A 12,825-nucleotide genomic window follows, 5' to 3' on the forward strand; every position below is an offset into this window, starting at 1 on the left:
CCCCCCCCCCCCCCCCCCCCCCGGGGCTGCTGCAGCTCCAGCCCCAACAGAGGCTTTCAGGGTGGAGGAACTTTGGGATCACCACCAGGGCTCTGGGTGGGCTCACAGGGAGGGCCAGAGGCAGGAGCTCCGTGTCCACTCCCCATCCTGCATCCACAGACGATTCCCAGGGCAGACACCACCCCACTGGACACTTCCCCTTGCCCTGCTGTGCCGTGCCCCAAAGCAGGGCTGTCCCAGGAGGGGCTTCACCAGTGTGCAGGTAGAGCTGCCAGCAGGTTCCTGCAGCCTGGGGACATCCCTCTCGGGATGCCACCATCAGGAGTCCTGGAGGCAGGACAGAAGGACAGCCAAAGGACAGCCAGGTAGCAGGGAGTGGCTGGCAGAGATTCCATGGATGCTGCTGAGGGATGGTGAAGGATTTTTATGCCACAGGTGGCTCCAAGATGGAGCTCCTGATCTCTGGATTACAACTTCCCAAGCTCTGGGGGGAAATGCTGATGAGGAAGAAATGCCACTGCTGCAACAGAAAGCTCAGGGAACCAGTTTCTGGGATCATTTCTCTTAAAAAAACAGTCCCATAAAGTGACAGAACAGCTCTTAACTGAGTGCCAGGGACTTGGCTGCCAGCTCTGAGCAGGACAATGCCAATGGACTAATCCTGCAGGCTCACAGAATCATGGAATCATTAAGGTTGGAAAAGACCCCCAAGATCATCAAGTCCAACCATCCCCCAGCACTCCAAGGCCACCACTAAACCATGTCCCCAGGCACCACATCTACACTCTTTTTGAACACCTCCAGGGATGGTGACTCTACCACTGCCCCAGGCAGGCTGTGCCAGTGCTTGACCACCCTTTCCATGAAGAAATTTTCCCAATATTCAATATAAACCTCCCCTGGCACAGCTTGAGGCCGTTTCCTCTCATCCTGTCCGTTGTTCCCTGGGAGCAGAGCCCGACCCCCCTTCCCCCAGCTTCCCCCTCCTGTCAGGGAGTTGCAGAGAGGGATAAGGTCACCCTGAGCCTCCTTTTCTCCAGGCTGAGCCCCCCCAGCTCCCTCAGCCTCCTGCTGCTCCAGCCCCTTCTCCAGCTCTGTTCCCTCCTCTGGACACGCTCTCCATGCTGAAGGTCCAGCCCACGAGCTGGACCCCCAGGGTGAGGTGCCTGCAGGAATTCTCTCACTGCAGAACCTGAAAAGCAAAAATCAGAGAAGAACCTGAATTTTACATTGCTCCTCAAACTTCCCAGCAGCTCCAGTTACTGCTGCTCCATGTCCAGCTGCACCACTGCACACAGGAGGCACCGCTCAGGCTTCCCCTCAGCTCACAGCACCAAGGCCCTGCAACAACAAGGTTTTTCCCCAGATCTCCTCTCAGAGGGTCCCAGCAGACTTGCCACAACCAGGAAAGGGAACTGCAGCTTCCTCCACCCCCTCCCAGTGCATCCCTTCTGCCAGTCCATCAAGCCTTGACCCTCCAGGACCACAAACTCCATCATTTACACTCTGCTTGTGAGCACGAGAAAGAAAAAGCCACTGAAAGGCTTGGCTGGTCCTTCCTAAAAACTCTCCATCCCTTATATGCTTTTTCCTCAAATCACAAAATAATATCACCTGCTTTTACAGCACTGAAAAACAAACATGTCACAAAGCAGCATCTCGGTGTGTTCCTGATTTCTGCCCAGCTCTGACTTCCAGCAATCCCTTAACGGTCCATTTTTGTTTACAAGGTACAAAGGAAAAGCTCCAGAGCAGCTTTGCACCCCCTGCAAATACAGATATTGGTGTTTATTTATAGCTCCTTGTTTGCACAGAGCCCGTGGAGAGGGGAAGAGATGTCATTCCCAGGGGAAGGCAGATGTATTGAATCAATCCCTACGTGGAGGGGCCTGGGGTGCTTCACAAAAGAACCACAATTCACAATAGAAGATAAATTATCTGAACAGATCCAAACACATCCTGGGCTGTCAGTTACTGTCTCGGAACAAACTTCACAAAAAATAAAGCAGAAGCCTTTTTTTTTAGGTCTAACAGCAAAGTACAGCTTTCTTCTGCAGTTTTCAGCTTTGCCCAAGTTGAATGACAAAGGGAGTCTCAATCTCAAGCCTCCTTGGCCATATCACTGACTGGAGAGACTCTGAAAGTCTCCTTTGATAGCTGGGAAACAAAATCTCTTCTGCAAACTGCTGTCTCATGGAATCCTTGAATGGGTTGGGTTGGAAGGGACCTTAAGGATCATCCAGTGCCACCCCCTGCCATGGGCAGGGACACCTTCCACCAGCCCAGGTTGCTCCAAGCCCCGTCCAACCTGGCCTTGGACACTTCCAGGGATTCAGGGGCAGCCACAGCTTCTCTGGGCAACCTGTGCCAGGGCCTCACCACCCTCACAGGGAAGGATTCCTTCCCAATATCCCATCTAAATCCACGTTCCTCCAGCTTGTAGCCATTCCCTGCTCTCACACCGAGTTCCTCTTTTCTGGGTGAGTCCCGTGGAATTCAGGCAGCTGGAGAAGCAGAGTCCAGCCTTTGCAAGGCTGAGTCAATCAGAATTTCTTCCCACTATCCCATCTAACCCTGCCCTCCTTCAGCTTAAAGCCATTCCCCCTTGTCCTGTCACTCTGTGCCTTTGTAAAATGTAGGGGAGGGTAAAGATGGGAAGGATGGGGGGGGGCTGCTCCTGCAGGAATAAAGGATATTTCTGCACGTGGGGGTAGAAGGAAGCTGGTCTACTTTTCCCACGCATTGATAAAAATTGTCAAAGATGGACAAGGAGAGCGTCTTAAATTGGAAAAAAAGGGTCAGCACCTCCCAGACACCTACAGATCTCCCTGACAGCATCAGGGAGTGACCTACCTTCAGAGTTCATGGGGTGATCCTACCCACCACATCAAACTCAAAGGAGGGAGGGAGAATGGAAAATAGGGAGAACGAAAATGATAGAAGAATAAAAGATAATTAATAGAATAAAATCGAGTCCAACAAGAGGCTGTGGCACTGAACATGGGAGGTCTGCCTTTGGCTGGAGCTGAATTCCCAGGTTTCAGGGCCCATCCCACACCTCTGCTGAGTGCAGCAGCAGCTCCCCCAGGGCACAGACTGTTTCAGTGCCATAGTTCCCATATTTTATTCCTGTGCCAAATCTCACCATTCCCACACCTCACTGTGGAACTACGAGTGTTTATAACCAACCACCCATTAAACCAACAATACTCAATCAGTTCCTCTGAACCTCTCTGAGATCTCCTAAGCTTTACAGGACCCAGGCAGTGCCCTTTGTGTTTCCTCATTTCCCAGGTGGTGATCACATCCCAGGGCTGTGGTACTCCAGGGATTTGGTGGCCTAGGAGTCAGGAGATGGAATCACAGAATCCTGGAATATCCTGAGCTGGAAGGGACCCACCAGGATCATCCAGTCCAACTCTGGCCCTGCACAGAGACCCCAACAATCCCACCCTGTCCCTCAGAGCATTGTCCAAATACTCCTGGAACTCTGGCAGCCTTGGGGCCGTGCCCACTGCCCTGGGGAGCCTGGTCAGTGCCAACCACCCTCTGGGGGAAGAACCTTTTCCTGAGAAAGGACAGGATATATCCAACCATGTCCTTTGCTAGAGACAGTTTCAAACTCCCCCTTTATACACCCTGGTCCTTCATCAGACATAACCAGCTCAGCTCCACAACATCCCATCAAAATGGAAATCCCATATACAAGCACAGCTTCATCCAGAGTATCTTTTAGCACAAACAGCTCAGGGAACTATGTAGATAATCCCAATTTTGAGTCACAGCAGGCCTTGTGCTGTGCCTGTTTTACAGGTAATAGCTCGAGTTCTTGCCTTGCTGGGTGTTCTTCAAAAACATGTGGTTCCCATCCTCCGACCCTCTCCCACTTTTGGGCTCAGCTGGCGAATCCCACGGACACAGATGACCAAATAACCTGTGTATCTGCAGAAATGTGCTTCCCCAACCCATTGTGGTAATGGCAGGAACTGTCTGTGGGTAAATGGACCATTTGTGGGTGGTGAATCAGAGCTCTCCGTTCCTCACAGCCAGGGAGCAAAGCTGGAGGTTCCCTCCTGGTGTGAGCCTGAGCACACCCAACCCCAGGGAGCTGGGCTGTGGCAGGCACAGGGCAGCTGAAGGACAAAGAAAAGTTATTTATTCCCTCTTCCTTTCCACAGTTTCCTCACTATTTACATGTGAAAGCTTCAGAGCAGCAGGAGAGCTGGGCTGGGAGCAGCCAGGGCTCGGCAGGGCAGGTTCCCATCTCCAGGATAAGGGCAGGAATAAAGGGCTGCTGAGAGCACAGACTGCACTCCTTGGTCAGAGCTGGAACCTGGTGGATTCTGTGACCCAGCAGGTCCATCCTGCTCAGCAGAGAAGCTACACCAGGTCATGGCCATGGAACCTCTTCCACTTGGAGGAGGCTCATTGGAAAAGGACCTTTTCCTTATCACAGCAATTACTCAGAGTTAATTTTGAGACACTTGGGGTGGAAGCCAAGCATGAGCAAGGGGGGGACCCAACAAGCAGCAATCCCAGCCCTGTTGGGCCTGGAATTACAAGGCAACAAAGTCACTAATGGGAGGAGGGAATTCATCCAAGCAGTTCTGAGGGGGAGGGAAGGGTAGGAGAGGATGGTGGAGAGCCCAGGGTGAAATCAAACTGGAGAAATCAATAACAGGAGAGGACAGAGGGGGGTGATGGGCCACAGGAAGAGATAAATTAAAGGCTTGCCCAGGTGTTATGATGGCTAGTGAGCAATAAATTAAATCAAAGAGGGCAACAGGGACGAGCAAGGCAGTGTGAAAAATTAATTAAGAGGAAGGGAGGCATAACCAAGGCATAAAACATGGGTGCTACTGGAAAGATCAGAGGACCCAGGCAATGAAGAGGCTTTGGAAAGTGTAATAAGAGCCAGGGTAGAGGCTGTAAAGGCTGGGAGGGTCAGACAAACAACAGAGATGCATTTTCAAGACTCCCAGAAGTAAGAAACCATTGGAGAAAAAGAGAAGCATCTCACAGCCAGAGGCAGCATTGCCAGGGTGGGGGTGCTGACACACCAGGCTCCAACCCTTGGCTTTTGTGGCCAAAATGCAGCGAGATGTTGACTCCCCCCTCCTTCCTGCCAGTGGTTCCCTTCACCCACCCCTTCGGCCCTGTGCTGGTTTAAAAGTAAACTGGTGGGAGAGATGAACCCAACTGGAGGGAGATTACAAGTCAGAGTTGCCATTTACTAAAAAAACCCAAAAGATTACAATAAATACAATGAGAGCAAACTGGTTTTAACCCCCAAAGACAGATGCACACCCAGCCCCCTGGCACAGGACCAGCACAGTGTTCCTTGGCCCCTGTGCTGAGCACCACGTGGCACCTGCTGCAGGGTGGGGGGGTTTACCTGGGTGTCTTCCAGGTGTGTCTGCTGAGCCCCAGGGAAGGGGTGAGCAGTCAGAGTGGAGCTGGCTGCCTCCAGGACTCCCCTCTGGCTCTCCAGAAGGAACCCACAGGCTCCCTGCAGCCTTCCCTGCAGGCATCCCCAGCTCCTGCTGCCCAGGGACACCAGGGGGGTGGGATGGGATCAGCTTTATGGTCCCTTCCAACCCAAAGCATTCTGTGATCCTGTGAAGTGATTCCACAAATATTTTCTGGCCCTTCAAGTCACAGGAGGGGAGAAAGAACGGGCCAAGCCTGGCTCACACCTGCCTTTAAAGCAGCTTTCTCTGAGATGAACAGGCTGCCTCAGTGCTAAGAGGATTATGAGCAGAGACACCTATGCCAGAGGAGGGAAGAAGGAATAATAAAAGCATTCAAAGCTATGACAAGGAAATGAAAAATAAAAGAATGCAGCAAAAATTTGGGATGTAGCAGGAGGAGCACAAGCAAGACCAAGGCATGAGGAACAGATTCAGAGCCACCCAACCAGAAGAAGCACAAGGACTTTCACAGGTCCCAGGGGACACTGGTCAGGCAGGGAACGCTTGTAAGGGAAGCAGGACAAGAGGTAATGGATAATTAACAACACTAGAGAAAGCTCAGAGGCCCAAAAACCTCTCTCTGCCTCAACAAAGTTCTCTTTGGCTTCTGAGCAGGGCTGTAGGTAGCCAAGGGATGGTTCATGGCACCCCACAAGTAACAGGGTGCAGGTCCATTCTCATGGAAGCTGTAATGTAAAGAGAGGAAGAAAAGGGTGTATTTCTTATGGTTCTCTGCAACCTCCTGACAGGAGGGTGGAGCCAGGGGTGGGTTGGTCTCTTTTCTCAGGTAACAAGGGCAAGAGGAAACAGCCTCAAATTGTGCCAGGGGAGGTTTAGGCTGGATCTTAGGGGAAATCTCCTCACTGAAAGGGTGGTCAGGCATTGGCACAGGCTGCCCAGGGCACTGGTGGAGTCCCCATCCCTGGAAGTGTTCATAAAACATGGGGATGTGGCACCTGGGGACAAGGGTTAGTGGTGGATCTGGCAGTGCTGGTCCACAGTTGGTCTCTATGATCTTCCAGGTCCCTCCCAACCTTAATGATTCCATGATTCTTTGAGGAGATGACCCAGGGGAGGTGAACAGGGACCAGGCACCATGTCCTGGTTCCCAGCACGGCAAACCCAGCCTTTTAGGGAAAGATGTGGAGGAATGAAACAAGGTTTGATTATAAGGCTTTTCTCCAGGAAAAACAGGCAGGAGACCAAGGCTGTCATGGTCCCTGTTTGTCCCTGTCCTGTGAAGGGACTGGGAACAGCCCATGACCAAGTGCTTGCCTCAAAAAATCACACAATCTCCTGAGCTGGAAGGGACCCATGAGGATCATCCAGTCCAACCCCTGGCCCTGCACAGAGACCCCAACAATCCCCCCCTGTCCCTCAGAGCGTTGTCCAAACCCTCCTGGAGCTCTGGCAGCCTTGGGGCCGTGCCCACTGCCCTGGGGAGTTTCTGCAGAGTTCACCTACCAGATGAAAGCTGGGGACCCACCTGGGTCCTCCAAGGTCACCCAGCACATCCCAAGGTCATCCTCACTGATCCACCAATCCTGCATTTTTAACTGAACCCCCACCCTCAGGAAGAAATGAAGAAGAAAGGATTTGAGCAGACAAATACCCCCACCCTACCTCATGTTCCACAGGGTGTGTGGCATCATCCCACACCCTCTGGATGTCCCAGCACACAGGGAAAGGGATCCAGCCCAACCTCTGCAGGCAGCACAAGGGCCCTCACATTACACACATCTTTTGTCACAGCACAGCCTGTGAAAGGTCAGTGCCTCAAGAAGCAGCACATCTGATAATGAAATGCTGCAGAAAGGGGATGGTAAAATAAGCAACTTTTTGGCTCATTTCCTGAAATCTCCTGTTCAGGCCGAGCTGGAAGCAAATCTCGGGCCTGGATTTCTACGGATGAAGGAATGTGGCCATGTCTCTGTTTGTCTTCTCTGCATTTCTTGCTAACCCTTATTTCTCTCCTTAAAAAGCCAGTAACAAAATCCATGCTCACATGTCACATCTGATGCATCTGCCAAGGTCAGAGCCATCAGATCCCATCAGGCACACGCCCATCCAGCCCTGCAAAGGGAGGCTGAGGGAAGATGTGCAAAGAGAGGTCTATTTTTGTATTTTCATTCTCAGGCTTCCCCTTGACTTCTGCTTTCTGACTCATGTTGCAGCTTCAGTGCTCAGGGATGCAGCCAGAAAGCAGGAGCTGGGCAGGGGAGGGCAGAGAGGAGGAGCAGCACTGAGGAGTCCCTTGTCTCCTTCCCAGTGTCTGAGCAGCTCGTGGAGCAGTGTCTGCATGGGCATAACACCAGCTCAAGCTGGAGCAGAAAGACTCTTCTCTTTTGGGCTGAGAACTGAGAAATTGCTGAGAACTGGGGAATTGCACCTGGTTTAGTGCTGGGTTAACAGCTGGACTTGATCTGAGAGGGCTTTTCCTACCTTCATGATTCTGTGATTGTAAATCCAGGCCCAGCTCCTCAACACTGACTGGAGGCCTTTGATGGCTGAAGCCCAGCCAGCTGAGCAGGGAATCTGGGAAATTATGGAGAGAACTTGAACCTTGAGGCAGACACTGAAACGTGGCATTAAATCCTGTCCTCTGCCCTTTCCCTCCATTTAGTCCTTCAGTGACTGGCTCTTGACAGGAGAGGCAGAAAACACCTTGCAGGTGATGGGGAGGACAAGAATGGTGAGGAGCTGGTGGTTCAGAAAGAGGTGAGAAGAACCCATCCCCAGTCCCTCTGGCCATGAGCCTGTTTCTCTAAGGATTTCAGGTGATAAATACAACCAGCCCCACTCCCACCATGAGCATTCCTTGAGCTCCTTCCAAGCTCCCTCCAGGTGGGTTCCTGTTCAATGCACACGTGGGATGCTCCTGTGAGACACCACTAACACCCAGGGCAGCTCCAACCTTCCCTCTGCAGCAACTCAGAAACTTCTCAGGTTTCATTCTGCAAACGTTTTCAGCCCAAGTTTGAGCACAGGAATTATCCCTCCACCAAGGCAGAAGGAAGGGGCTCATGTCATCATCTGCCAGCTGGTGTTTACACAAGCAGGTATTTGGGAAAAGATTTGACACTTTCCATTCACACACTGCCTTAATGTGAATTAAGCTTCGAGTCTTGAGAACCTCTGAGAAACAGATATTTCAAAAAGCAAATCTGGAAATGAAAAGATAAAAAAACCTTCAAAAATCCCCCAATCAGATAATTTAAATCGATGTCACACGTCGAGAAGATCAAGATTTGCAGAAAACTGAGTGTTCATTATGAATGGCTTGCTCAGCTCTTAAGAGAATCAAACATTTTGGTTGATCACAGGAAGCCAGCTCAGCTCTAGAGATGAATTGTTGGCTCGGGAAGGTGTTATTAACCCGTGGCTTTCTTTGAGTGTGTTTTGATTGAATTTATAGGTTTAAAATTACAACGTGCTGGAGTTTCTCTGGTTTCTCAAGGTCTGACATCCCAAAGCAGGTGCAGTGCAATGCACAGGATCGTGTCTGCTGTGTGAACACAGGGTTGATTTTCTGTTCAGCCTTGCTGACCTTAAACCACACCCAATACTCTGTTCTTCTCAGATACCAAGAGACACCTGAGTTACACAGCTTTTTGCTCCATCAGCAGGAAGGAAGGTCCTGAGCAGGAGGGTCTGGCCATGGCCTGTCCTGCATCCATCACTTGGCATTTTTCCTATTGCTTTGGCAGAGCAGTTGAGAGCTTCAGGCAATTAATTTGCTTATTTAAAGCCCAGGTAACCACAGAGACAGAGCCAGGAGGCTGTTAATGAAGGGTTAATTAGCATCTCCTCTTCCACTCGCTCACCCAGTGCCCATCTCTGAAGGCTCCAGTGTGAGGAAGGCAGTTCAGTGGGTCAGGACTTGGCTCTCACTGGAAAACCTGATCCTAGCTCAGAACAAAACCTGTTCCAGATGAACTAGATACTTGGGAACGTCCTCCAGCCAACCACTCAGTGTTGCACATTCCATTAGGTCACAGCCAGCACGGACATGGGCAATTCTTCCAGAGAGCTTAGAAAGGAGTTTAGACTGGCTCTTTGCATTTTTTCACAGTAGATAAAGGCTGGGGAGCATTAGCTTTGAAGGGAATTTCTGTTTGTGTCCTCCACACCGTGACCTCTGATGGTTTCTGATGGTTCAGGACACCTGTGGAGCCTCTGGAACGAATTCCAGGCTGACAGTGAGACACGACCGAATTCCAACCCGAGAGTGAGACACACGAGCGATCCCACTGCCCGTTCACTGCCCTGGGAAAGGCCTCTGAGGCACAGAGGGCAACTGAGTGCCACAGTTTGGCTGGATCCTGACCCCTGTGAGGTCCCTGTCCCACACCAGACGCTGCAGCCCCTGCCCAGCTCTGCCCTCGCCGGGCACCGACACCTGCGACCTCCCCCTGACCCGCCAGCTCCTCTAAATTAAGAACCTCTTACATCCTTCCTTGGCCCACGGGGTGCTAAGAAGGTCACCACAGATCGTGGCTTAAAGGGCCACCAAGTGCCACCCTAATCCTGGCAGGACAGGAACTGCTGGAGCTCATAAACCACCTGAGCAGGTGATTAGAGTCGGGATTTACTTGTGCTCAGACACGAGGACGGCCCCTCTGACACTGGGGTTCATCTCAGACACACACAGAACTTCAGCCATCCAGTGTTTGTTGAGGATGCTCCACGTCCTCTCATTATGGGACACTTGCAACCCTGCACTGATGGACTCAGTAACAGGTATTTTCATGACCTTCCCCTCGTTGCTGGAATAATGGGCATTTTCATCAGCCCTCCTCTTCTACTCTCAGTGTTCTTCTCCAACTGCCTGAATGACAGATAATTCCACAGTTTTTACTGCACCTCCCAAGAAATAAGGAGCTTCAACCTTTATCCTGTGTGCCACCAATAATTGGAGGGAGAAGGGAAAAATGAAAAAGCAAATAATCAACCAGCACAGCGTTCAGAGTTCAGGACCCCTGTGAAAGCGAAGAACTCACCAGATAAAAGACAGTTTCCTCCACTTCCAGTAAATTCCTTGTACAAAAAGAAGGCTCCACAGTTTAAAAGCACTGTTTCATGTGCCAGCAGCCAAAACAAAACTTTTCAAAGTTTCTGGCAGTGTCCTTTTGTAAAAATGTTGTCAATAATAAATAAATCATGTATTTCTTCAACGCTGCTGAATCCTGTAATTTCATTTGCTGAGTTAAATCCTGGTCTATGGAATTAGGGCACAGTAGTTGTCTTATTCATGCAGAAAAGGGTTTTTAGCCAGTTCATTTGTTTAACATATCTGCATGCCAGAAATTTTTTGTCCTACTTTGTGTCAAAATACTCCCATTACCACCATGGGCAGATACACTAAGCTGGAGCAGGAAATGGTTCCAGACAAATCAGAAGCAAACCCAAGTTCCCTTTCTCCCTCAACTGCCTGATCTGGCTTTGGAAAAGTTCAGGTGAATCTTTACACCTCTGCCATTTGGAGTTTCTTGGATTAGACTTCCAAATCAGTAAGAAATGTAAAACTCCTGGATTACTGTACAGGGTGTCTCCTGAGGTCCATCACACAGCAGCACAGCTCCTGCCCGTGTGAGGAGAGGTTTTGCCTGATCACACTTTTATTTTCCCCCTCTTATATAAGTTTCCAATGAAAAAAACAATTGTGATACCAATTAAAACACCAGGACTGTAAAACCTGCTAAACTGGAAACTGAGGATTCCATCCCTGGAAGTGTCCAAGGCCAGGTTGGACAGGGCTTTGAACAACCTGGGCTAGTGGAAGGTGTCCCTGCCCATGGCAGGGGGTGCCACTGGATGGGCTTTAAGGTCCCTTCCAATCCAACCCATTTTTGTTAATCTGTGATTCCTGTTTTTGTCCATCTGCCTGGGAACTGGAAGGGAAAGTGCACTGTTGAAAACGTTACACCAATCTATCTTCATGTCTGAATCTTCCTTCATTCTCCCTGTGCTGAAGCAAACCCCAAGTTTTATTCACCTGAAGTCCTGCTGCTCCATTCTCCCCGAAACAAAACTCCCACCAGAGCAGACACCTCTGGTCCTCATGGACCTCACTGCTCAGGGAGCACAGCAAGTTTCCAACAGCCACAATCACTCTGGATCAGTATTTCCCAACACTCAGGTCATGCTGTCACTGGAGCTCATCCCTAAATCCTCTCTCACCCTCCCACAGAACCTCTTCTTCACAGAGGTGCTTTCAGCTCAGCCTACCTGGCCAAGCTGGATCTGGGGGATGTCCAGGCTCGTGTCCCGACAGTGCCACGTCTGTTGGCACCTGGAAGATGGCTCTCTTCCTAAATTGTGGCCTGAGGACACTGCTGCACCCTTTGGGGATGGGCAACTCCTCTGTCCTGAGCAAAGCACCAACAAACCCCAGTGCGCCGATGTCCAAGGAGATCCCCTGAGCCTGCTCCTGCCACCCCCTGTGCCAGCAGCTGCTCTGCTTCCCTGTGCACAGGCAGCACCAGGGGTTTGACCAAGCTCTGGGCACCCTCTGTGCCCGCCCCAAGCACAGTGTTCCCTGTGGGAAGCACTTCCACCCAGCTGGGACAGGCACAGGGAAGTCAGGAGCAGAGTCCACCTCTAGACTGCTCTAGACACTCACATTCACCTTCACCACAGCAAACTGCAAAGGTAACTTTGAGAAGCAACACGACGACTCAGAAATGCAACCACACCGAAAGCCACCGCGTCCACAATGAGCCCAACCTGCCCTGCAGGGTGTACTTAAAGCAATCCTGTCTCTGTCACCAACAGCACTGAGGGCAATGGCAGGTTCTCAGCAAATCCAGCAACCTCTGACTCCTTGAAGGCTCCCAGCAGGATGAGCCCAGTGCCAGCAGGATCAGCACCTTCCGCCCGACTCCGGGACGAAGCCGCTCGGGACAGCTCATCACCTCAGGCAAGGTGTCTGTGCCGCCCCAAATCCCACTGCTGAGTCCCCCAGCCACAAAACTGGGGATTGCAGGGATCTCTCCCATCACTCCTCACATCTAGAAGTACATCAAGATCCATTTACTTACCGGGACTGGCTGGCACTTGGGGTTTGTCAGTCCTCCCGTCACCGCTCCGGGAGCAGGCGCACAACCCCTCGACAGTCTCAGCCTCACCCTGCAAGAACCAGGACACAGAGGGATGGTAAGAGGATAATCCAGTACTTTCTAACCCTCAGCAGAGCAGGGAGTGTGGTGTTGGAAAGCAAAGCTGCTGGATGTCTGCAAAGATCAGAGCCGGGACTTTCCGAGCTAAGACTCTGAGCTGCTTAGCAGGGAGCTGGAAGGGGAGCAGACAGAGGTGGTTGTGTTTGCAGGGCTGAGCACTGGGAGAGCTGCTGGGG

The 12,825-nt window shown here is 51.2% G+C and overlaps 1 protein-coding gene across 2 annotated transcripts in view; it reads right to left on the reverse strand.

Annotated features, from left to right (window-relative positions):
- RALY (RALY heterogeneous nuclear ribonucleoprotein) overlaps positions 1-12,599 on the reverse strand; it is a 75,293-nt gene extending 62,694 nt beyond the window's left edge. For both annotated transcript variants that reach the window (XM_017837246.1, XM_017837248.1), the window contains exon 1: positions 12,512-12,599. The gene's annotated coding sequence lies outside the window, so the exon portion shown is untranslated. The remainder of the gene's footprint in view (positions 1-12,511) is intronic.
- Positions 12,600-12,825: the final 226 nt, after the last annotated feature.

The sequence above is a fragment of the Lepidothrix coronata genome, unplaced genomic scaffold (assembly GCF_001604755.1).
Source record: "Lepidothrix coronata isolate B3197 unplaced genomic scaffold, Lepidothrix_coronata-1.0 Scaffold298, whole genome shotgun sequence".
NCBI lineage: Eukaryota > Metazoa > Chordata > Aves > Passeriformes > Pipridae > Lepidothrix > Lepidothrix coronata.